This window comes from Hemibagrus wyckioides, linkage group LG19, assembly GCF_019097595.1.
Source record: "Hemibagrus wyckioides isolate EC202008001 linkage group LG19, SWU_Hwy_1.0, whole genome shotgun sequence".
Lineage (NCBI taxonomy): Eukaryota > Metazoa > Chordata > Actinopteri > Siluriformes > Bagridae > Hemibagrus > Hemibagrus wyckioides.
The window spans coordinates 22,485,728-22,506,602 of NC_080728.1; the positions used below are offsets into that span (position 1 = coordinate 22,485,728).

A 20,875-nucleotide genomic window follows, 5' to 3' on the forward strand; every position below is an offset into this window, starting at 1 on the left:
ATTGGTGCTGTGTGTGTTTTATTTGAGCTGTGTGTGTTATAAGTGCTGTGTGTGTGTGTTATAAGTGCTGTGTGTGTGTGTTATAAGTGCTGTGTGTGTGTGTTATAAGTGCTGTGTGTGTGTGTTATAAGTGCTGTGTGTGTGTGTGTGTGTGTTATAAGTGCTGTGTGTGTGTGTGTTATAAGTGCTGTGTGTGTGTGTGTGTTATAAGTGCTGTGTGTGTGTGTGTTATAAGCGCTGTGTGTGTAAGTGCTGTGTGTGTGTGTGTGTTATAAGTGCTGTGTGTGTGTGTGTTATAAGCGCTGTGTGTGTGTGTGTTATAAGTGCTGTGTGTGTGTGTGTTATAAGCGCTGTGTGTGTGTGTGTTTTATTAGGGCTGTGTGTGTGTTATAAGTGCTGTGTGTGTGTGTTATAAGTGCTGTGTGTGTGTGTTATAAGCGCTGTGTGTGTGTGTGTGTGTTATAAGTGCTGTGTGTGTGTGTTATAAGTGCTGTGTGTGTGTGTGTTATAAGTGCTGTGTGTGTGTTATAAGTGCTGTGTGTGTGTGTGTGTTATAAGTGCTGTGTGTGTGTGTGTTATAAGTGCTGTGTGTGTGTGTTATAAGCGCTGTGTGTGTGTGTGTTATAAGTGCTGTGTGTGTGTGTGTGTTATAAGTGCTGTGTGTGTGTGTGTTATAAGTGCTGTGTGTGTGTGTGTTATAAGCGCTGTGTGTGTGTGTGTTATAAGTGCTGTGTGTGTGTGTGTGTTATAAGTGCTGTGTGTGTGTGTGTTATAAGCGCTGTGTGTGTGTGTGTTTTATTAGGGCTGTGTGTGTGTTATAAGTGCTGTGTGTGTGTGTTATAAGTGCTGTGTGTGTGTGTGTTATAAGCGCTGTGTGTGTGTGTGTGTGTTATAAGTGCTGTGTGTGTGTGTTATAAGTGCTGTGTGTGTGTGTGTGTTATAAGTGCTGTGTGTGTGTTATAAGTGCTGTGTGTGTGTGTGTGTTATAAGTGCTGTGTGTGTGTGTGTTATAAGTGCTGTGTGTGTGTGTTATAAGTGCTGTGTGTGTGTGTGTTATAAGTGCTGTGTGTGTGTGTGTTATAAGTGCTGTGTGTGTGTGTGTGTTATAAGTGCTGTGTGTGTGTGTGTTATAAGTGCTGTGTGTGTGTGTGTTATAAGCGCTGTGTGTGTGTGTGTTATAAGTGTTGTGTGTGTGTGTGTGTTTTATTAGGGCTGTGTGTGTGTTATAAGCGCTGTGTGTGTGTGTTATAAGTGCTGTGTGTGTGTGTGTGTTTTATTAGAGCTGTGTGTGTGTGTTTTATTAGGGCTGTGTGTGTGTGTTATTAGAGCTGTGTGTGTGTGTTTTATTAGGGCTGTGTGTGTGTTATAAGTGCTGTGTGTGTGTGTGTTATAAGTGCTGTGTGTGTGTGTGTTATAAGCGCTGTGTGTGTGTGTTTTATTAGGGCTGTGTGTGTGTTATAAGCGCTGTGTGTGTGTGTTATAAGCGCTGTGTGTGTGTGTGTGTTATAAGCGCTGTGTGTGTGTGTTTTATTAGGGCTGTGTGTGTGTTATAAGCGCTGTGTGTGTGTGTTATAAGTGCTGTGTGTGTGTGTGTTATAAGCGCTGTGTGTGTGTGTGTGTGTTATAAGTGCTGTGTGTGTGTGTGTGTTATAAGTGCTGTGTGTGTGTGTGTTATAAGTGCTGTGTGTGTGTGTTATAAGCGCTGTGTGTGTGTGTGTTATAAGTGCTGTGTGTGTGTGTGTGTTATAAGTGCTGTGTGTGTGTGTGTTATAAGTGCTGTGTGTGTGTGTGTTATAAGCGCTGTGTGTGTGTGTGTTATAAGTGCTGTGTGTGTGTGTGTGTTATAAGTGCTGTGTGTGTGTGTGTTATAAGCGCTGTGTGTGTGTGTGTTTTATTAGGGCTGTGTGTGTGTTATAAGTGCTGTGTGTGTGTGTTATAAGTGCTGTGTGTGTGTGTGTTATAAGCGCTGTGTGTGTGTGTGTGTGTTATAAGTGCTGTGTGTGTGTGTTATAAGTGCTGTGTGTGTGTGTGTGTTATAAGTGCTGTGTGTGTGTTATAAGTGCTGTGTGTGTGTGTGTGTTATAAGTGCTGTGTGTGTGTGTGTTATAAGTGCTGTGTGTGTGTGTTATAAGCGCTGTGTGTGTGTGTGTTATAAGTGCTGTGTGTGTGTGTGTGTTATAAGTGCTGTGTGTGTGTGTGTGTTATAAGTGCTGTGTGTGTGTGTGTTATAAGTGCTGTGTGTGTGTGTGTTATAAGCGCTGTGTGTGTGTGTGTTATAAGTGCTGTGTGTGTGTGTGTTTTATTAGGGCTGTGTGTGTGTTATAAGCGCTGTGTGTGTGTGTTATAAGCGCTGTGTGTGTGTGTGTTTTATTAGAGCTGTGTGTGTGTTATAAGTGCTGTGTGTGTGTGTTATTAGAGCTGTGTGTGTGTGTTTTATTAGGGCTGTGTGTGTGTTATAAGTGCTGTGTGTGTGTGTGTTATAAGTGCTGTGTGTGTGTGTGTTATAAGCGCTGTGTGTGTGTGTTTTATTAGGGCTGTGTGTGTGTTATAAGCGCTGTGTGTGTGTGTTATAAGCGCTGTGTGTGTGTGTGTGTTATAAGCGCTGTGTGTGTGTGTTTTATTAGGGCTGTGTGTGTGTGTTATAAGCGCTGTGTGTGTGTGTGTGTTATAAGCGCTGTGTGTGTGTGTTTTATTAGGGCTGTGTGTGTGTTATAAGCGCTGTGTGTGTGTGTTATAAGCGCTGTGTGTGTGTGTGTGTGTTTTATTAGAGCTGTGTGTGTGTGTTATTAGAGCTGTGTGTGTGTGTTTTATTAGGGCTGTGTGTGTGTTATAAGCGCTGTGTGTGTGTGTTATAAGCGCTGTGTGTGTGTGTGTTTTATTAGAGCTGTGTGTGTGTTATAAGTGCTGTGTGTGTGTGTTATTAGAGCTGTGTGTGTGTGTTTTATTAGGGCTGTGTGTGTGTTATAAGTGCTGTGTGTGTGTGTGTTATAAGTGCTGTGTGTGTTATAAGCGCTGTGTGTGTGTGTTTTATTAGGGCTGTGTGTGTGTTATAAGCGCTGTGTGTGTGTGTTATAAGCGCTGTGTGTGTGTGTGTGTTATAAGCGCTGTGTGTGTGTGTTTTATTAGGGCTGTGTGTGTGTTATAAGCGCTGTGTGTGTGTGTTATAAGCGCTGTGTGTGTGTGTGTGTTATAAGCGCTGTGTGTGTGTGTTTTATTAGGGCTGTGTGTGTGTTATAAGCGCTGTGTGTGTGTGTTATAAGCGCTGTGTGTGTGTGTGTGTGTTTTATTAGAGCTGTGTGTGTGTGTTATTAGAGCTGTGTGTGTGTGTTTTATTAGGGCTGTGTGTGTGTTATAAGTGCTGTGTGTGTGTGTGTTATAAGTGCTGTGTGTGTGTGTGTTATAAGCGCTGTGTGTGTGTGTTTTATTAGGGCTGTGTGTGTGTTATAAGCGCTGTGTGTGTGTGTGTGTTATTAGAGCTGTGTGTGTGTGTTTTATTAGGGCTGTGTGTGTGTTATAAGTGCTGTGTGTGTGTGTTATAAGTGCTGTGTGTGTGTGTTATAAGTGCTGTGTGTGTGTGTGTGTTATAAGTGCTGTGTGTGTGTGTTATAAGTGCTGTGTGTGTGTGTGTTATAAGCGCTGTGTGTGTGTGTGTTATAAGCGCTGTGTGTGTGTGTGTTATAAGTGCTGTGTGTGTGTGTGTGTTATAAGTGCTGTGTGTGTGTGTGTTATAAGTGCTGTGTGTGTGTGTGTTATAAGCGCTGTGTGTGTGTGTGTTATAAGCGCTGTGTGTGTGTGTTTTATTAGGGCTGTGTGTGTGTTATAAGCGCTGTGTGTGTGTGTTATAAGCGCTGTGTGTGTGTGTGTGTTTTATTAGAGCTGTGTGTGTGTTATAAGTGCTGTGTGTGTGTGTTATTAGAGCTGTGTGTGTGTGTTTTATTAGGGCTGTGTGTGTGTTATAAGCGCTGTGTGTGTGTGTTATAAGCGCTGTGTGTGTGTGTGTGTTTTATTAGAGCTGTGTGTGTGTTATAAGTGCTGTGTGTGTGTGTGTTATAAGCGCTGTGTGTGTGTGTTTTATTAGGGCTGTGTGTGTGTTATAAGCGCTGTGTGTGTGTGTTATAAGCGCTGTGTGTGTGTGTGTTATAAGCGCTGTGTGTGTGTGTTTTATTAGGGCTGTGTGTGTGTTATAAGCGCTGTGTGTGTGTGTTATAAGCGCTGTGTGTGTGTGTGTGTTATAAGCGCTGTGTGTGTGTGTTTTATTAGGGCTGTGTGTGTGTTATAAGCGCTGTGTGTGTGTGTTATAAGCGCTGTGTGTGTGTGTGTTTTATTAGAGCTGTGTGTGTGTGTTTTATTAGGGCTGTGTGTGTGTTATAAGTGCTGTGTGTGTGTGTGTTATAAGTGCTGTGTGTGTGTGTGTTATAAGCGCTGTGTGTGTGTGTTTTATTAGGGCTGTGTGTGTGTTATAAGCGCTGTGTGTGTGTGTGTTTTATTAGAGCTGTGTGTGTGTTATAAGCGCTGTGTGTGTGTGTTATTAGAGCTGTGTGTGTGTGTTTTATTAGGGCTGTGTGTGTGTTATAAGTGCTGTGTGTGTGTGTGTTATAAGTGCTGTGTGTGTGTGTGTTATAAGTGCTGTGTGTGTGTGTGTGTTATAAGCGCTGTGTGTGTGTGTTTTATTAGGGCTGTGTGTGTGTTATAAGCGCTGTGTGTGTGTGTGTTTTATTAGAGCTGTGTGTGTGTTATAAGCGCTGTGTGTGTGTGTTATAAGTGCTGTATGTGTGTTATAAGCGCTGTGTGTGTGTGTGTGTTTTATTAGGGCTGTGTGTGTGTGTTATAAGTGCTGTGTGTGTGTGAGTGTTTTATTAGAGCTGTGTGTGTGTTATAAGTGCTGTGTGTGTGTGTGTTATAAGTGCTGTGTGTGTGTGTGTTTTATTAGGGCTGTGTGTGTGTTATAAGCGCTGTGTGTGTGTGTTATAAGCGCTGTGTGTGTGTGTGTGTGTTTTATTAGAGCTGTGTGTGTGTGTTATTAGAGCTGTGTGTGTGTGTTTTATTAGGGCTGTGTGTGTGTTATAAGTGCTGTGTGTGTGTGTGTTATAAGTGCTGTGTGTGTGTGTGTTATAAGCGCTGTGTGTGTGTGTTTTATTAGGGCTGTGTGTGTGTTATAAGCGCTGTGTGTGTGTGTGTTTTATTAGAGCTGTGTGTGTGTTATAAGCGCTGTGTGTGTGTGTTATTAGAGCTGTGTGTGTGTGTTTTATTAGGGCTGTGTGTGTGTTATAAGTGCTGTGTGTGTGTGTGTTATAAGTGCTGTGTGTGTGTGTTATAAGTGCTGTGTGTGTGTGTGTTATAAGTGCTGTGTGTGTGTTATAAGCGCTGTGTGTGTGTGTGTTATAAGCGCTGTGTGTGTGTGTGTTATAAGTGCTGTGTGTGTGTGTGTTATAAGTGCTGTGTGTGTGTGTGTTATAAGTGCTGTGTGTGTGTGTGTTATAAGCGCTGTGTGTGTGTGTGTTATAAGTGCTGTGTGTGTGTGTGTGTGTTTTATTAGAGCTGTGTGTGTGTTATAAGTGCTGTGTGTGTGTGTTATTAGAGCTGTGTGTGTGTGTTTTATTAGAGCTGTGTGTGTGTGTGTTATAAGTGCTGTGTGTGTGTGTGTTATAAGCGCTGTGTGTGTGTGTGTTATAAGTGCTGTGTGTGTGTGTGTGTTTTATTAGAGCTGTGTGTGTGTTATAAGTGCTGTGTGTGTGTGTTATTAGAGCTGTGTGTGTGTGTTTTATTAGGGCTGTGTGTGTGTTATAAGCGCTGTGTGTGTGTGTTATAAGCGCTGTGTGTGTGTGTGTGTTTTATTAGAGCTGTGTGTGTGTGTGTGTTTTATTAGAGCTGTGTGTGTGTTATAAGTGCTGTGTGTGTGTGTTATTAGAGCTGTGTGTGTGTGTTTTATTAGGGCTGTGTGTGTGTTATAAGTGCTGTGTGTGTGTGTGTTATAAGTGCTGTGTGTGTGTGTGTTATAAGCGCTGTGTGTGTGTGTTTTATTAGGGCTGTGTGTGTGTTATAAGCGCTGTGTGTGTGTGTTATAAGCGCTGTGTGTGTGTGTGTGTTATAAGCGCTGTGTGTGTGTGTTTTATTAGGGCTGTGTGTGTGTTATAAGCGCTGTGTGTGTGTGTTATAAGCGCTGTGTGTGTGTGTGTGTTATAAGCGCTGTGTGTGTGTGTTTTATTAGGGCTGTGTGTGTGTTATAAGCGCTGTGTGTGTGTGTTATAAGCGCTGTGTGTGTGTGTGTGTGTGTTTTATTAGAGCTGTGTGTGTGTGTTTTATTAGGGCTGTGTGTGTGTTATAAGTGCTGTGTGTGTGTGTGTTATAAGTGCTGTGTGTGTGTGTGTTATAAGCGCTGTGTGTGTGTGTTTTATTAGGGCTGTGTGTGTGTTATAAGCGCTGTGTGTGTGTGTGTTTTATTAGAGCTGTGTGTGTGTTATAAGCGCTGTGTGTGTGTGTTATAAGTGCTGTATGTGTGTTATAAGCGCTGTGTGTGTGTGTGTGTTTTATTAGGGCTGTGTGTGTGTGTTATAAGTGCTGTGTGTGTGTGAGTGTTTTATTAGAGCTGTGTGTGTGTTATAAGCGCTGTGTGTGTGTGTGTTATAAGTGCTGTGTGTGTGTGTGTTTTATTAGGGCTGTGTGTGTGTGTTTTATTAGAGCTGTGTGTGTGTGTGTGTTTTATTAGGGCTGTGTGTGTGTGTGTGTGTGTGTGTTTTATTAGGGCTGTGCGGGTGTTATAAGCGCTGTGTGTGTGTGTGTTATAAGTGCTGTGTGTGTGTGTGTTTTATTAGGGCTGTGTGTGTGTTATAAGCGCTGTGTGTGTGTGTGTTTTATTAGAGCTGTGTGTGTGTGTTATAAGTGCTGTGTGTGTGTGTGTTATAAGCGCTGTGTGTGTGTGTGTTTTATTAGGGCTGTGTGTGTGTGTTATAAGCGCTGTGTGTGTGTTTTATTAGGGGTGTGTGTGTGTGTGTGTGTGTGTTTTATTAGAGCTGTGTGTGTGTGTTTTATTAGAGCTGTGTGTGTGTGTGTGTTTTATTAGGGCTGTGTGTGTGTGTGTGTGTGTGTGTGTTTTATTAGGGCTGTGCGGGTGTTATAAGCGCTGTGTGTGTGTGTGTTATAAGTGCTGTGTGTGTGTGTGTTTTATTAGGGCTGTGTGTGTGTTATAAGCGCTGTGTGTGTGTGTGTTTTATTAGAGCTGTGTGTGTGTGTTATAAGTGCTGTGTGTGTGTGTGTTATAAGCGCTGTGTGTGTGTGTGTTTTATTAGGGCTGTGTGTGTGTGTTATAAGCGCTGTGTGTGTGTGTGTTTTATTAGAGCTGTGTGTGTGTTATAAGTGCTGTGTGTGTTATAAGTGCTGTGTGTGTGTTATAAGCGCTGTGTGTGTGTGTGTTTTATTAGGGCTGTGTGTGTGTTATAAGTGCTGTGTGTGTGTGTTATAAGCGCTGTGTGTGTGTTTTATTAGAGCTGTGTGTGTGTGTTATAAGTGCTGTGTGTGTGTGTTATAAGCGCTGTGTGTGTGTGTGTGTTATAAGTGCTGTGTGTGTGTGTGTGTGTTTTATTAGAGCTGTGTGTGTGTGTTATAAGTGCTGTGTGTGTGTGTGTTTTATTAGGGCTGTGCGGGTGTTATAAGCGCTGTGTGTGTGTGTGTTTTATTAGAGCTGTGTGTGTGTGTGTTTTATTAGAGCTGTGTGTGTGTGTGTGTTATTAGAGCTGTGTGTGTGTGTTATAAGTGCTGTGTGTGTGTTTTATTAGAGCTGTGTGTGTGTGTGTGTGTTATAAGCGCTGTGTGTGTGTGTGTTTTATTAGGGCTGTGCGGGTGTTATAAGCGCTGTGTGTGTGTTTTATTAGAGCTGTGTGTGTGTGTTATAAGCGCTGTGTGTGTGTGTGTTTTATTAGGGCTGTGTGTGTGTTATAAGCGCTGTGTGTGTGTGTGTGTGTTTTATTAGAGCTGTGTGTGTGTGTTATAAGCGCTGTGTGTGTGTGTGTTTTATTAGGGCTGTGCGGGTGTTATAAGCGCTGTGTGTGTGTGTGTGTTTTATTAGGGCTGTGTGTGTGTGTTATAAGCGCTGTGTGTGTGTGTGTTTTATTAGGGCTGTGCGGGTGTTATAAGCGCTGTGTGTGTGTGTGTGTTTTATTAGGGCTGTGTGTGTGTGTTATAAGCGCTGTGTGTGTGTGTGTGTTTTATTAGGGCTGTGTGTGTGTGTTATAAGCGCTGTGTGTGTGTGTGTGTTTTATTAGGGCTGTGTGTGTGTGTTATAAGCGCTGTGTGTGTGTGTGTTATAAGCGCTGTGTGTGTGTGTTTTATTAGGGCTGTGCGGGTGTTATAAGTGCTGTGTGTGTGTGTTTTATTAGAGCTGTGTGTGTGTTTTATTAGGGGTGTGTGTGTGTGTGTGTGTGTGTGTGTGTGTTTTATTAGAGCTGTGTGTGTGTGTTTTATTAGAGCTGTGTGTGTGTGTGTGTTTTATTAGGGCTGTGTGTGTGTGTGTGTGTGTGTGTTTTATTAGGGCTGTGCGGGTGTTATAAGTGCTGTGTGTGTGTGTTTTATTAGAGCTGTGTGTGTGTGTTTTATTAGAGCTGTGTGTGTGTGTGTGTTTTATTAGGGCTGTGTGTGTGTTAAAAGCGCTGTGTGTGTGTTTTATTAGAGCTGTGTGTGTGTGTGTTTTATTAGAGCTGTGTGTGTGTGTTTTATTAGGGCTGTGTGTGTGTGTTAAAAGCGCTGTGTGTGTGTTTTATTAGAGCTGTGTGTGTGTTATAAGCGCTGTGTGTGTGTGTTTTATTAGGGCTGTGTGTGTGTGTTTATTAGAGCTGTGTGTGTGTGTGTTTTATTAGGGCTGTGTGTGTGTGTTAAAAGCGCTGTGTGTGTGTTTTATTAGAGCTGTGTGTGTGTTATAAGCGCTGTGTGTGTGTGTTTTATTAGGGCTGTGTGTGTGTGTGTGTGTTTTATTAGGGCTGTGTGTGTGTGTGTGTGTGTGTGTGTGTTTTATTAGGGCTGTGTGTGTGTGTGTGTGTTTTATTAGGGCTGTGTGTGTGTGTGTTTTATTAGGGCTGTGTGTGTGTGTTTATTAGAGCTGTGTGTGTGTTATAAGCTCTGTGTGTGTGTGTTTTATTAGGGCTGTGTGTGTGTGTGTGTGTGTGTGTTTTATTAGGGCTGTGTGTGTGTGTGTGTGTGTGTGTGTGTGTTTTATTAGGGCTGTGTGTGTGTGTGTGTGTTTTATTAGGGCTGTGTGTGTGTGTGTTTTATTAGGGCTGTGTGTGTGTGTGTTATAAGCGCTGTGTGTGTGTGTGTGTTTTATTAGGGCTGTGTGTGTGTGTTATAAGCGCTGTGTGTGTGTGTTTTATTAGAGCTGTGTGTGTGTGTTATAAGCGCTGTGTGTGTGTGTGTGTGTTTTATTAGAGCTGTGTGTGTGTGTGTGTGTTTTATTAGTGCTGTGTGTGTGTGTGTGTGTTTTATTAGAGCTGTGTGTGTGTGTTATAAGCGCTGTGTGTGTGTGTGTGTTTTATTAGAGCTGTGTGTGTGTGTGTTTTATTAGGGCTGTGTGTGTGTGTTATAAGCGCTGTGTGTGTGTGTGTTTTATTAGAGCTGTGTGTGTGTGTGTGTTTTATTAGTGCTGTGTGTGTGTGTGTGTTTTATTAGGGCTGTGTGTGTGTGTTATAAGTGCTGTGTGTGTGTGTGTGTTTTATTAGGGCTGTGTGTGTGTGTTATAAGCGCTGTGTGTGTGTGTGTGTTTTATTAGGGCTGTGTGTGTGTGTTATAAGTGCTGTGTGTGTGTGTGTGTTTTATTAGAGCTGTGTGTGTGTGTGTGTGTTTTATTAGAGCTGTGTGTGTGTGTGTGTTTTATTAGGGCTGTGTGTGTGTGTGTTATAAGTGCTGTGTGTGTGTGTGTGTTTTATTAGAGCTGTGTGTGTGTGTGTGTGTTTTATTAGAGCTGTGTGTGTGTTTTATTAGAGCTGTGTGTGTGTGTGTTTTATTAGAGCTGTGTGTGTGTGTGTTTTATTAGAGGTGTGTGTGTGTGTGTGTTATAAGTGCTGTGTGTGTGTGTGTGTTTTATTAGAGCTGTGTGTGTGTGTGTGTGTTATAAGCGCTGTGTGTGTGTGTGTGTGTTTTATTAGAGCTGTGTGTGTGTGTGTGTGTTTTATTAGTGCTGTGTGTGTGTGTGTGTTTTATTAGAGCTGTGTGTGTGTGTTATAAGCGCTGTGTGTGTGTGTGTGTTTTATTAGAGCTGTGTGTGTGTGTGTTTTATTAGGGCTGTGTGTGTGTGTTATAAGCGCTGTGTGTGTGTGTGTTTTATTAGAGCTGTGTGTGTGTGTGTGTTTTATTAGTGCTGTGTGTGTGTGTGTGTTTTATTAGGGCTATGTGTGTGAGTTATATGTGCTGTGTGTGTGTGTGTGTTTTATTAGGGCTGTGTGTGTGTGTTATAAGCGCTGTGTGTGTGTGTGTGTTTTATTAGGGCTGTGTGTGTGTGTTATAAGTGCTGTGTGTGTGTGTGTGTTTTATTAGAGCTGTGTGTGTGTGTGTGTGTTTTATTAGAGCTGTGTGTGTGTGTGTGTGTTTTATTAGAGCTGTGTGTGTGTGTTTTATTAGAGCTGTGTGTGTGTGTGTGTGTTTTATTAGAGCTGTGTGTGTGTGTGTGTGTTTTATTAGAGCTGCGTGTGTGTGTGTTTTATTAGAGCTGTGTGTGTGTGTGTTTTATTAGAGCTGTGTGTGTGTGTGTTTTATTAGAGGTGTGTGTGTGTGTGTGTTATAAGTGCTGTGTGTGTGTGTGTGTTTTATTAGAGCTGTGTGTGTGTGTGTTTTATTAGAGCTGTGTGTGTGTGTTATAAGTGGTGTGTGTGTGTTTTATTAGAGCTGTGTGTGTGTGTTATAAGTGCTGTGTGTGTGTGTCTGTTATAAGTGCTGTGTGTGTGTGTGTTTTATTAGAGCTGTGTGTGTGTGTTATAAGTGCTGTGTGTGTGTGTCTGTTATAAGTGCTGTGTGTGTGTGTGTTTTATTAGAGCTGTGTGTGTGTGTTATAAGTGCTGTGTGTGTGTGTCTGTTATAAGTGCTGTGTGTGTGTGTGTTTTATTAGAGCTGTGTGTGTGTTATAAGTGCTGTGTGTGTGTTATAAGTGGTGTGTGTGTGTGTTTTATTAGAGCTGTGTTTGTGTGTTATAAGTGCTGTGTGTGTGTTATAAGTGGTGCGTGTGTCTGTTGTATTAGAGCTGTGTGTGTGTGTTATAAGTGCTGTGTGTGTGTGTGTGGTATAAGTGCTTTGTGTGTGGTATAAGTGCTGTGTGTGTGTGTGTGTGTGGTATAAGTGCTGTGTGTGTGTGTGCGGTATAAGTGCTGTGTGTGTGTTATAAGTGGTGTGTGTGTGTGTGTGTGGTATAAGTGCTGTGTGTGTGTGGTATAAGTGCTGTGTGTGTGTGTGTGTGGTATAAGTGCTGTGTGTGTGTGTGTGGTATAAGTGCTGTGTGTGTGTGTGTGTGTGTGTGTGTGGTATAAGTGCTGTGTGTGTGTGTGTGTGGTATAAGTGCTGTGTGTGTGTGTGGTATAAGTGCTGTGTGTGTGTGTGTGTGTTATAAGTGCTGTGTGTGTGTTATAAGTGGTGTGTGTGTGTGTTTTATTAGAGCTGTGTGTGTGTGTGTGGTATAAGTGCTGTGTGTGTGTGGTTATAAGTGCTGTGTGTGTGTTATAAGTGGTGCGTGTGTCTGTTGTATTAGAGCTGTGTGTGTGTGTGTTATAAGTGCTGTGTGTGTGTGTGTGGTATAAGTGCTTTGTGTGTGGTATAAGTGCTGTGTGTGTGTGTGTGTGTGGTATAAGTGCTGTGTGTGTGTGTGTGTGGTATAAGTGCTGTGTGTGTGTGGTATAAATGCTGTGTGTGTGTGTGTGTGGTATAAGTGCTGTGTGTGTGTGTGGTATAAGTGCTGTGTGTGTGTGGTATAAGTGCTGTCTGTGTGTGGTATAAGTGCTGTGTGTGTGTGTGTGGTATAAGTGCTGTGTGTGTGTGTGTGGTATAAGTGCTGTGTGTGTGTGGTATAAGTGCTGTGTGTGTGTGTGTGGTATAAATGCTGTGTGTGTGTGTGTGGTATAAGTGCTGTGTGTGTGTGTGGTATAAGTGCTTTGTGTGTGGTATAAGTGCTGTGTGTGTGTGTGTGGTATAAGTGCTGTGTGTGTGTGTGTGGTATAAGTGCTGTGTGTGTGTGGTATAAATGCTGTGTGTGTGTGTGTGTGTGTGTGGTATAAGTGCTGTGTGTGTGTGTGGTATAAGTGCTGTGTGTGTGTGGTATAAGTGCTGTGTGTGTGTGTGTGTGTGTGTGGTATAAGTGCTGTGTGTGTGTGTGTGGTATAAGTGCTGTGTGTGTGTGGTATAAGTGCTGTGTTTGTGTGTGTGTGGTATAAGTGCTGTGTGTGTGTGTGTGTGTGGTATAAGTGCTGTGTTTGTGTGTGTGTGGTATAAGTGCTGTGTGTGTGTGTGGTATAAGTGCTGTGTGTGTGTGTGTGTTTTATTAGGGCTGTGTGTGTGTGGTATAAGTGCTGTGTGTGTGGTATAAGTGCTGTGTGTGTGTGTGTGGTATAGGTGCTGTGTGTGTGGTATAAGTGCTGTGGTATAAGTGCTGTGTGTGTGTGTGTGTGTGTGGTATAAATCTTTGTTATAAGTGCTGTGTGTGTGTGTGTGTGTGTGTGTGTGTGTGTGTGTGGTATAAGTGCTGTGTGTGTGTGTGTGTGGTATAGGTGCTGTGTGTGTGTGTGGTATAAGTGCTGTGTGGTATAAGTGCTGTGTGTGTGTGGTATAAGTGCTGTGTGTGTGTGTGTGTGGTATAAGTGCTGTGTGTGTGTGTGTGGTATAAGTGCTGTGTGTGTGTGTGTGTGGTATAAGTGCTGTGTGTGTGTGTAGTGAGTATAAGTGCTGTGTGTGTATTGTGTGGGTATAAGTGCTGTGTGTGTGTGTGTGTGGTATAAGTGCTGTGTGTGTGTGTGTGTGGTATAAGTGGTGTGTGTGTGTGTGTGTGGTATAAGTGGTGTGTGTGTGTGTGTGTGTGTGTGTGTGTGTGTGTGTGTGTGTGTGTGGTATAAAGTGCTGTGTGTGTGTGGTATAAGTGCTGTGTGTGTGTGTGTGTGGTATAAGTGCTGTGTGTGTGTGTGTGTGTGTGTGTGTGTGTGTGTGGGTATAAGTGCTGTGTGTGTGTGTGGTATAAGTGCTGTGTGTGTGTGTGTGTGTGTGGTATAAGTGCTGTGTGTGTGTGTGTGCTATAAGTGCTGTGTGTGTGTGTGCTATAAGTGCTGTGTGTGTGTGTGTGTGGTATAACTGCTGTGTGTGTGTGTGTGGTATAAGTGGTGTGTGTGTGTGTGTGGTATAAGTGGTGTGTGTGTGTGTGTGTGGTATAAGTGGTGTGTGTGTGTGTGTGTGTGTGTGGGGTATAAGTGGTGTGTGTGTGTGGTAAAAGTGCTGTGTGTGTGTGTGTGTGGTATAAGTGCTGTGTGTGTGTGTGTGGTATAAGTGCTGTGTGTGTGTGTGGTATAAGTGCTGTGTGTGTGTGTGTGTGGTATAAGTGCTGTGTGTGTGTGTGGTATAAGTGCTGTGTGTGTGTGTGTGGTATAAGTGCTGTGTGTGTGTGTGTGTGGTATAAGTGCTGTGTGTGTGTGTGTGTGGTATAAGTGCTGTGTGTGTGTGTGTGGTATAAGTGCTGTGTGTGTGTGTGTGTGTGGTATAAGTGCTGTGTGTGTGTGTGTGTGTGGTATAAGTGCTGTGTGTGTGTGTGTGGTATAAGTGCTGTGTGTGTGTGTGTGTGTGGTATAAGTGCTGTGTGTGTGTGTGTGTGTATAAGTTTATCAAGTGCTGTGTGTGTGTGTGTGTGTGGTATAAGTGCTGTGTGTGTGTGTGTGGTATAAGTGCTGTGTGTGTGTGTGGTATAAGTGCTGTGTGTGTGTGTGTGGTATAAGTGCTGTGTGTGTGGTATAAGTGCTGTGTGTGTGTGTGTGTGGTATAAGTGCTGTGTGTGTGTGTGTGTGTGTGGTATAAGTGCTGTGTGTGTGTGTGGTATAAGTGCTGTGTGTGTGTGTGGTATAAGTGCTGTGTGTGTGTGTGTGTGTGTGTGTGGTATAAGTGCTGTGTGTGTGTTATAAGTGGTGCGTGTGTCTGTTGTATTAGAGCTGTGTGTGTGTGTGTGTTATAAGTGCTGTGTGTGTGTGTGTGGTATAAGTGCTTTGTGTGTGGTATAAGTGCTGTGTGTGTGTGGTATAAGTGCTGTGTGTGTGTGTGTGGTATAAGTGCTGTGTGTGTGTGGTATAAATGCTGTGTGTGTGTGTGTGGTATAAGTGCTGTGTGTGTGTGTGTGTGTGGTATAAGTGCTGTGTTTGTGTGTGTGTGGTATAAGTGCTGTGTGTGTGTGTGGTATAAGTGCTGTGTGTGTGTGTGTGTTTTATTAGGGCTGTGTGTGTGTGGTATAAGTGCTGTGTGTGTGGTATAAGTGCTGTGTGTGTGTGTGTGGTATAGGTGCTGTGGTATAAGTGCTGTGTGTGTGTGTGTGTGTGTGGTATAAATGCTGTGGTATAAGTGCTGTGTGTGTGTGTGTGTGTGTGTGTGTGTGGTATAAGTGCTGTGTGTGTGTGTGTGGTATAGGTGCTGTGTGTGTGTGGTATAAGTGCTGTGGTATAAGTGCTGTGTGTGTGTGGTATAAGTGCTGTGTGTGTGTGTGGTATAAGTGCTGTGTGTGTGTGTGGTATAAGTGCTGTGTGGGTGTGTGTGTGGTATAAGTGCTGTGTGTGTGTGTGTGGTATAAGTGGTGTGTGTGTGTGTGTGTGGTATAAGTGCTGTGTGTGTGTGTGTGGTATAAGTGCTGTGTGTGTGTGGTATAAGTGCTGTGTGTGTGTGTGTGTGTGGTATAAGTGCTGTGTGTGTGTGTGTGTGGTATAAGTGCTGCGTGTGTGTGTGTGTGTGTGGTATAAGTGCTGTGTGTGTGTGTGTGTGGTATAAGTGCTGTGTGTGTGTGTGTGGTATAAGTGCTGTGTGTGTGTGTGTGGTATAAGTGCAGTGTGTGTGTGTGTGTGGAATAAGTGCAGTGTGTGTGTGTGTGTGTGTGTGGTATAAGTGCTGTGTGTGTGTGTGTGTGTGGTATAAGTGCTGTGTGTGTGTGTGTGTGTGGTATAAGTGCTGTGTGTGTGTGTGTGTGGTATATGTGCTGTGTGTGTGTGTGTGGTATAAGTGCTGTGTGTGTGTGTGTGTGTGGTATAAGTGCTGTGTGTGTGTGTGTGTGTGTGGTATAAGTGCTGTGTGGTGTTTGTGGTATAGAGTGCTGTGTGTGTGTGTGTGTGTGTGGTATAAGTGCTGTGTGTGTGTGTGTGTGGTATAAGTGCTGTGTGTGTGTGTGTGTGTGGTATAAGTGCTGTGTGTGTGTGTGTGTGTGTGTTATAAGTGCTGTGTGTGTGTGTGTGTGTGGTATAAGTGCTGTGTGTGTGTGTGTGGTATAAGTGCTGTGTGTGTGTGTGTGTGTGTGGTATAAGTGCTGTGTGTGTGTGTGTGTGTGTGTGGTATAAGTGCTGTGTGTGTGTGGTATAAGTGCTGTGTGTGTGTGTGTGGTATATGTGCTGTGTGTGTGTGTGTGTGTGTGTGGTATAAGTGCTGTGTGTGTGTGGTATAAGTGCTGTGTGTGTGTGTGGTATAAGTGCTGTGTGTGTGTGTGGTATAAGTGCTGTGTGTGTGTGGTATAAGTGCTGTGTATGTGTGTGGTATAAGTGCTGTGTGTGTGTGTGTGTGGTATAAGTGCTGTGTGTGTGTGGTATAAGTGCTGTGTGTGTGTGTGTGGTATAAGTGCTGTGTGTGTGTGTGTGGTATAAGTGCTGTGTGTGTGTGTGTGGTATAAGTGCTGTGTGTGTGTGTGTGGTATAAGTGCTGTGTGTGTGTGTGTGGTATAAGTGCTGTGTGTGTGTGGTATAAGTGCTGTGTGTGTGTGTGGTATAAGTGCTGTGTGTGTGTGTGGTATAAGTGCTGTGTGTGTGTGTGTGTGTGTGTGGTATAAGTGCTGTGTGTGTGTGTGTGTGGTATAAGTGCTGTGTGTGTGTGGTATAAGTGCTGTGTGTGTGTGTGGTATAAGTGCTGTGTGTGTGTGTGTGTGGTATAAGTGCTGTGTGTGTGTGTGTGGTATAAGTGCTGTGTGTGTGTGTGTGTGTGTGGTATAAGTGCTGTGTGTGTGTGTGTGTGTGGTATAAGTGCTGTGTGTGTGTGGTATAAGTGCTGTGTGTGTGTGTGGTATAAGTGCTGTGTGTGTGTGTGGTATAAGTGCTGTGTGTGTGTGGTATAAGTGCTGTGTGTGTGTGTGGTATAAGTGCTGTGTGTGTGTGGTATAAGTGCTGTGTGTGTGTGTGTGTGGTATAAGTGCTGTGTGTGTGTGTGTGTGTGGTATAAGTGCTGTGTGTGTGTGTGTGGTATAAGTGCTGTGTGTGTGTGTGTGTGTGTGTGGTATAAGTGCTGTGTGTGTGTGGTATAAGTGCTGTGTGTGTGTGTGGTATAAGTGCTGTGTGTGTGTGTGTGTGTGTGTGTGTGTGTGTGGTATAAGTGCTGTGTGTGTGTGTGTGTGGTATAGGTGCTGTGTGTGTGTGGTATAAGTGCTGTGGTATAAGTGCTGTGTGTGTGTGGTATAAGTGCTGTGTGTGTGTGTGTGGTATAAGTGCTGTGTGTGTGTGTGGTATAAGTGCTGTGTGTGTGTGTGTGGTATAAGTGCTGTGTGTGTGTGTGGTATAAGTGCTGTGTGTGTGTGTGGTATAAGTGCTGTGTGTGTGTGTGTGTGGTATAAGTGCTGTGTGTGTGTGTGTGGTATAAGTGCTGTGTGTGTGTGTGTGTGTGGTATAAGTGCTGTGTGTGTGTGTGTGGTATAAGTGCTGTGTGTGTGTGTGGTATAAGTGCTGTGTGTGTGTGTGGTATAAGTGCTGTGTGTGTGTGTGGTATAAGTGCTGTGCGTGTGTGTGTGTGTGGTATAAAGTGCTGTGTGTGTGTGTGGGTATAAGTGCTGTGTGTGTGTGAGGTATAAGTGCTGTGTGTGTGTGGTATAAGTGCTGTGTGTGTGTGTGTGTGTGTGGTATAAGTGCTGTGTGTGTGTGTGTGTGTGTGTGTGGTATAAGTGCTGTGTGTGTGTGTGTGGTATAAGTGCTGTGTGTGTGTGTGTGTGTGGTATAAGTGCTGTGTGTGTGTGGTATAAGTGCTGTGTGTGTGTGTGGTATAAGTGCTGTGTGTGTGTGTGGTATAAGTGCTGTGTGTGTGTGGTATAAGTGCTGTGTGTGTGTGGTATAAGTGCTGTGTGTGTGTGTGGTATAAGTGCTGTGTGTGTGTGTGGTATAAGTGCTGTGTGTGTGTGGTATAAGTGCTGTGTGTGTGTGTGGTATAAGTGCTGTGTGTGTGTGTGGTATAAGTGCTGTGTGTGTGTGGTATAAGTGCTGTGTGTGTGTGTGTGTGTGGTATAAGTGCTGTGTGTGTGTGTGTGTATAAGTGCTGTGTGTGTGTGGTATAAGTGCTGTGTGTGTGTGGTATAAGTGCTGTGTGTGTGTGTGAGTGTGAGTGTGTGTGGTATAAGTGCTGTGTGTGTGTGTGTGGTATAAGTGCTGTGTGTGTGTGTGTGTGGTATAAGTGCTGTGTGTGTGTGTGGTATAAGTGCTGTGTGTGTGTGTGTGTGTGTGTTATAAGTGCTGTGTGTGTGTGTGTGTGTGTTATAAGTGCTGTGTGTGTGTGTTATAAGTGCTGTGTGTGTGTGTGTGTGTGTTATAAGTGCTGTGTGTGTGTGTGTGTTATAAGTGCTGTGTGTGTGTGTGTGGTATAAGTGCTGTGTGTGTGTGTGTGTGTGTGTGTGGTATAAGTGCTGTGTGTGTGTGGTATAAGTGCTGTGTGTGTGTGTGGTATAAGTGCTGTGTGTGTGTGTGTGTGTGGTATAAGTGCTGTGTGTGTGCGTGTGGTATAAGTGCTGTGTGTGTGTGTGTGTGTGTGGTATAAGTGCTGTGTGTGTGTGGTATAAGTGCTGTGTGTGTGTGTGGTATAAGTGCTGTGTGTGTGTGTGGTATAAGTGCTGTGTGTGTGTGGTATAAGTGCTGTGTGTGTGTGTGTGTGTGGTATAAGTGCTGTGTGTGTGTGTGTGGTATAAGTGCTGTGTGTGTGTGTGTGTGTGGTATAAGTGCTGTGTGTGTGTGTGGTATAAGTGCTGTGTGTGTGTGTGTGTGTGTGGTATAAGTGCTGTGTGTGTGTGTGTGTGTGTGGTATAAGTGCTGTGTGTGTGTGTGTGTGTGTGGTATAAGTGCTGTGTGTGTGTGTGTGGTATAAGTGCTGTGTGTGTGTGTGTGTGGTATAAGTGCTGTGTGTGTGTGTGTGTGGTATAAGTGCTGTGTGTGTGTGGTATAAGTGCTGTGTGTGTGTGTGGTATAAGTGCTGTGTGTGTGTGTGTGTGTGGTATAAGTGCTGTGTGTGTGTGTGTGGTATAAGTGCTGTGTGTGTGTGTGTGTGTGTGGTATAAGTGCTGTGTGTGTGTGTGTGTGTGTGTGTGTGGTATAAGTGCTGTGTGTGTGTGTGGTATAAGTGCTGTGTGTGTGTGTGGTATAAGTGCTGTGTGTGTGTGTGTGTGTGTGGTATAAGTGCTGTGTGTGTGTGTGTGTGTGTGGTATAAGTGCTGTGTGTGTGTGTGTGTGTGTGGTATAAGTGCTGTGTGTGTGTGGTATAAGTGCTGTGTGTGTGTGGTATAAGTGCTGTGTGTGTGTGTGGTATAAGTGCTGTGTGTGTGTGTGTGGTATAAGTGCTGTGTGTGTGTGTGTGTGTGTGGTATAAGTGCTGTGTGTGTGTGTGTGTGTGTGTGTGTGTGTGTGTGTGTGTGTGTGTGTGAGGTATAAGTGCTGTGTGTGTGAGTGTGTGTGTGGTATAAGTGCTGTGTGTGTGGGGTATATGTGCTGTGTGTGTGTGTGAGGTATAAAGTGCTGTGTGTGTGTGGTATAAGTGCTGTGTGTGTGTGGTATAAGTGCTGTGTGTGTGTGTGTGGTATAAGTGCTGTGTGTGTGTGTGGTATAAGTGCTGTGTGTGTGTGTGGTATAAGTGCTGTGTGTGTGTGTGGTATAAGTGCTGTGTGTGTGTGTGTGGTATAAGTGCTGTGTGTGTGTGTGGTATAAGTGCTGTGTGTGTGTGTGGTATAAGTGCTGTGTGTGTGTGTGTGGTATAAGTGCTGTGTGTGTGTGGTATAAGTGCTGTGTGTGTGTGTGTGGTATAAGTGCTGTGTGTGTGTGTGGTATAAGTGCTGTGTGTGTGTGTGGTATAAGTGCTGTGTGTGTGTGTGGTATAAGTGCTGTGTGTGTGTGTGGTATAAGTGCTGTGTGTGTGTGTGTGTGTGTGGTATAAGTGCTGTGTGTGTGTGTGGTATAAGTGCTGTGTGTGTGTGTGGTATAAGTGCTGTGTGTGTGTGGTATAAGTGCTGTGTGTGTGTGTGTGGTATAAGTGCTGTGTGTGTGTGTGTGTGTGTGTGTGTGTGGTATAAGTGCTGTGTGTGTGTGTGGTATAAGTGCTGTGTGTGTGTGGTATAAGTGCTGTGTGTGTGTGGTATAAGTGCTGTGTGTGTGTGTGTGGTATAAGTGCTGTGTGTGTGTGTGTGTGTGGTATAAGTGCTGTGTGTGTGTGTGTGTGTGGTATAAGTGCTGTGTGTGTGTGGTATAAGTGCTGTGTGTGTGTGTGGTATAAGTGCTGTGTGTGTGTGTGTGTGTGTGTGTGTGGTATAAGTGCTGTGTGTGTGTGTGTGTGTGTGGTATAAGTGCTGTGTGTGTGTGTGTGTGTGTGGTATAAGTGCTGTGTGTGTGTGGTATAAGTGCTGTGTGTGTGTGTGTGGTATAAGTGCTGTGTGTGTGTGTGTGTGTGTGGTATAAGTGCTGTGTGTGTGTGTGTGGTATAAGTGCTGTGTGTGTGTGTGTGTGTGTGTGTGTGGTATAAGTGCTGTGTGTGTGTGTTTTATTAGAGCTGTGTGTGTGTGTGTTTTATTAGAGGTGTGTGTGTGTGTGTGTTATAAGTGCTGTGTGTGTGTGTGTGTTTTATTAGAGCTGTGTGTGTGTGTGTTTTATTAGAGCTGTGTGTGTGTGTTATAAGTGGTGTGTGTGTGTTTTATTAGAGCTGTGTGTGTGTGTTATAAGTGCTGTGTGTGTGTGTGTGTTATAAGTGCTGTGTGTGTGTGTGTTTTATTAGAGCTGTGTGTGTGTGTGTTTTATTAGAGCTGTGTGTGTGTTATAAGTGCTGTGTGTGTGTTATAAGTGGTGTGTGTGTGTGTTTTATTAGAGCTGTGTGTGTGTTATAAGTGCTGTGTGTGTGTGTGTGGTATAAGTGCTGTGTGTGTGTGTGTGTGTGTGGTATAAGTGCTGTGTGTGTGTGGTATAAGTGCTGTGTGTGTGTGTGGTATAAGTGCTGTGTGTGTGTGTGTGTGGTATAAGTGCTGTGTGTGTGTGTGTGTGGTATAAGTGCTGTGTGTGTGTGTGGTTATAAGTGCTGTGTGTGTGTTATAAGTGGTGCGTGTGTCTGTTGTGTGTGTGTGTGTGTGTGTGGTATAAGTGCTGTGTGTGTGTGTGTGGTATAAGTGCTGTGTGTGTGTGGTATAAGTGCTGTGTGTGTGTGGTATAAGTGCTGTGTGTGTGTGTGGTATAAGTGCTGTGTGTGTGTGTGGTATAAGTGCTGTGTGTGTGTGGTATAAGTGCTGTCTGTGTGTGGTATAAGTGCTGTGTGTGTGTGTGTGGTATAAGTGCTGTGTGTGTGTGTGTGGTATAAGTGCTGTCTGTGTGTGGTATAAGTGCTGTGTGTGTGTTATAAGTGGTGCGTGTGTCTGTTGTATTAGAGCTGTGTGTGTGTGTGTTATAAGCGCTGTGTGTGTGTGTGCGGT

General features: G+C 43.8%; 1 protein-coding gene across 6 annotated transcripts in view; it reads left to right on the forward strand.

Moving 5' to 3' along the window:
• osbpl8 (oxysterol binding protein-like 8) overlaps positions 1-20,875 on the forward strand; it is an 80,188-nt gene that overhangs the window by 44,717 nt on the left and 14,596 nt on the right. The gene's annotated exons all lie outside the window — the stretch shown is intronic.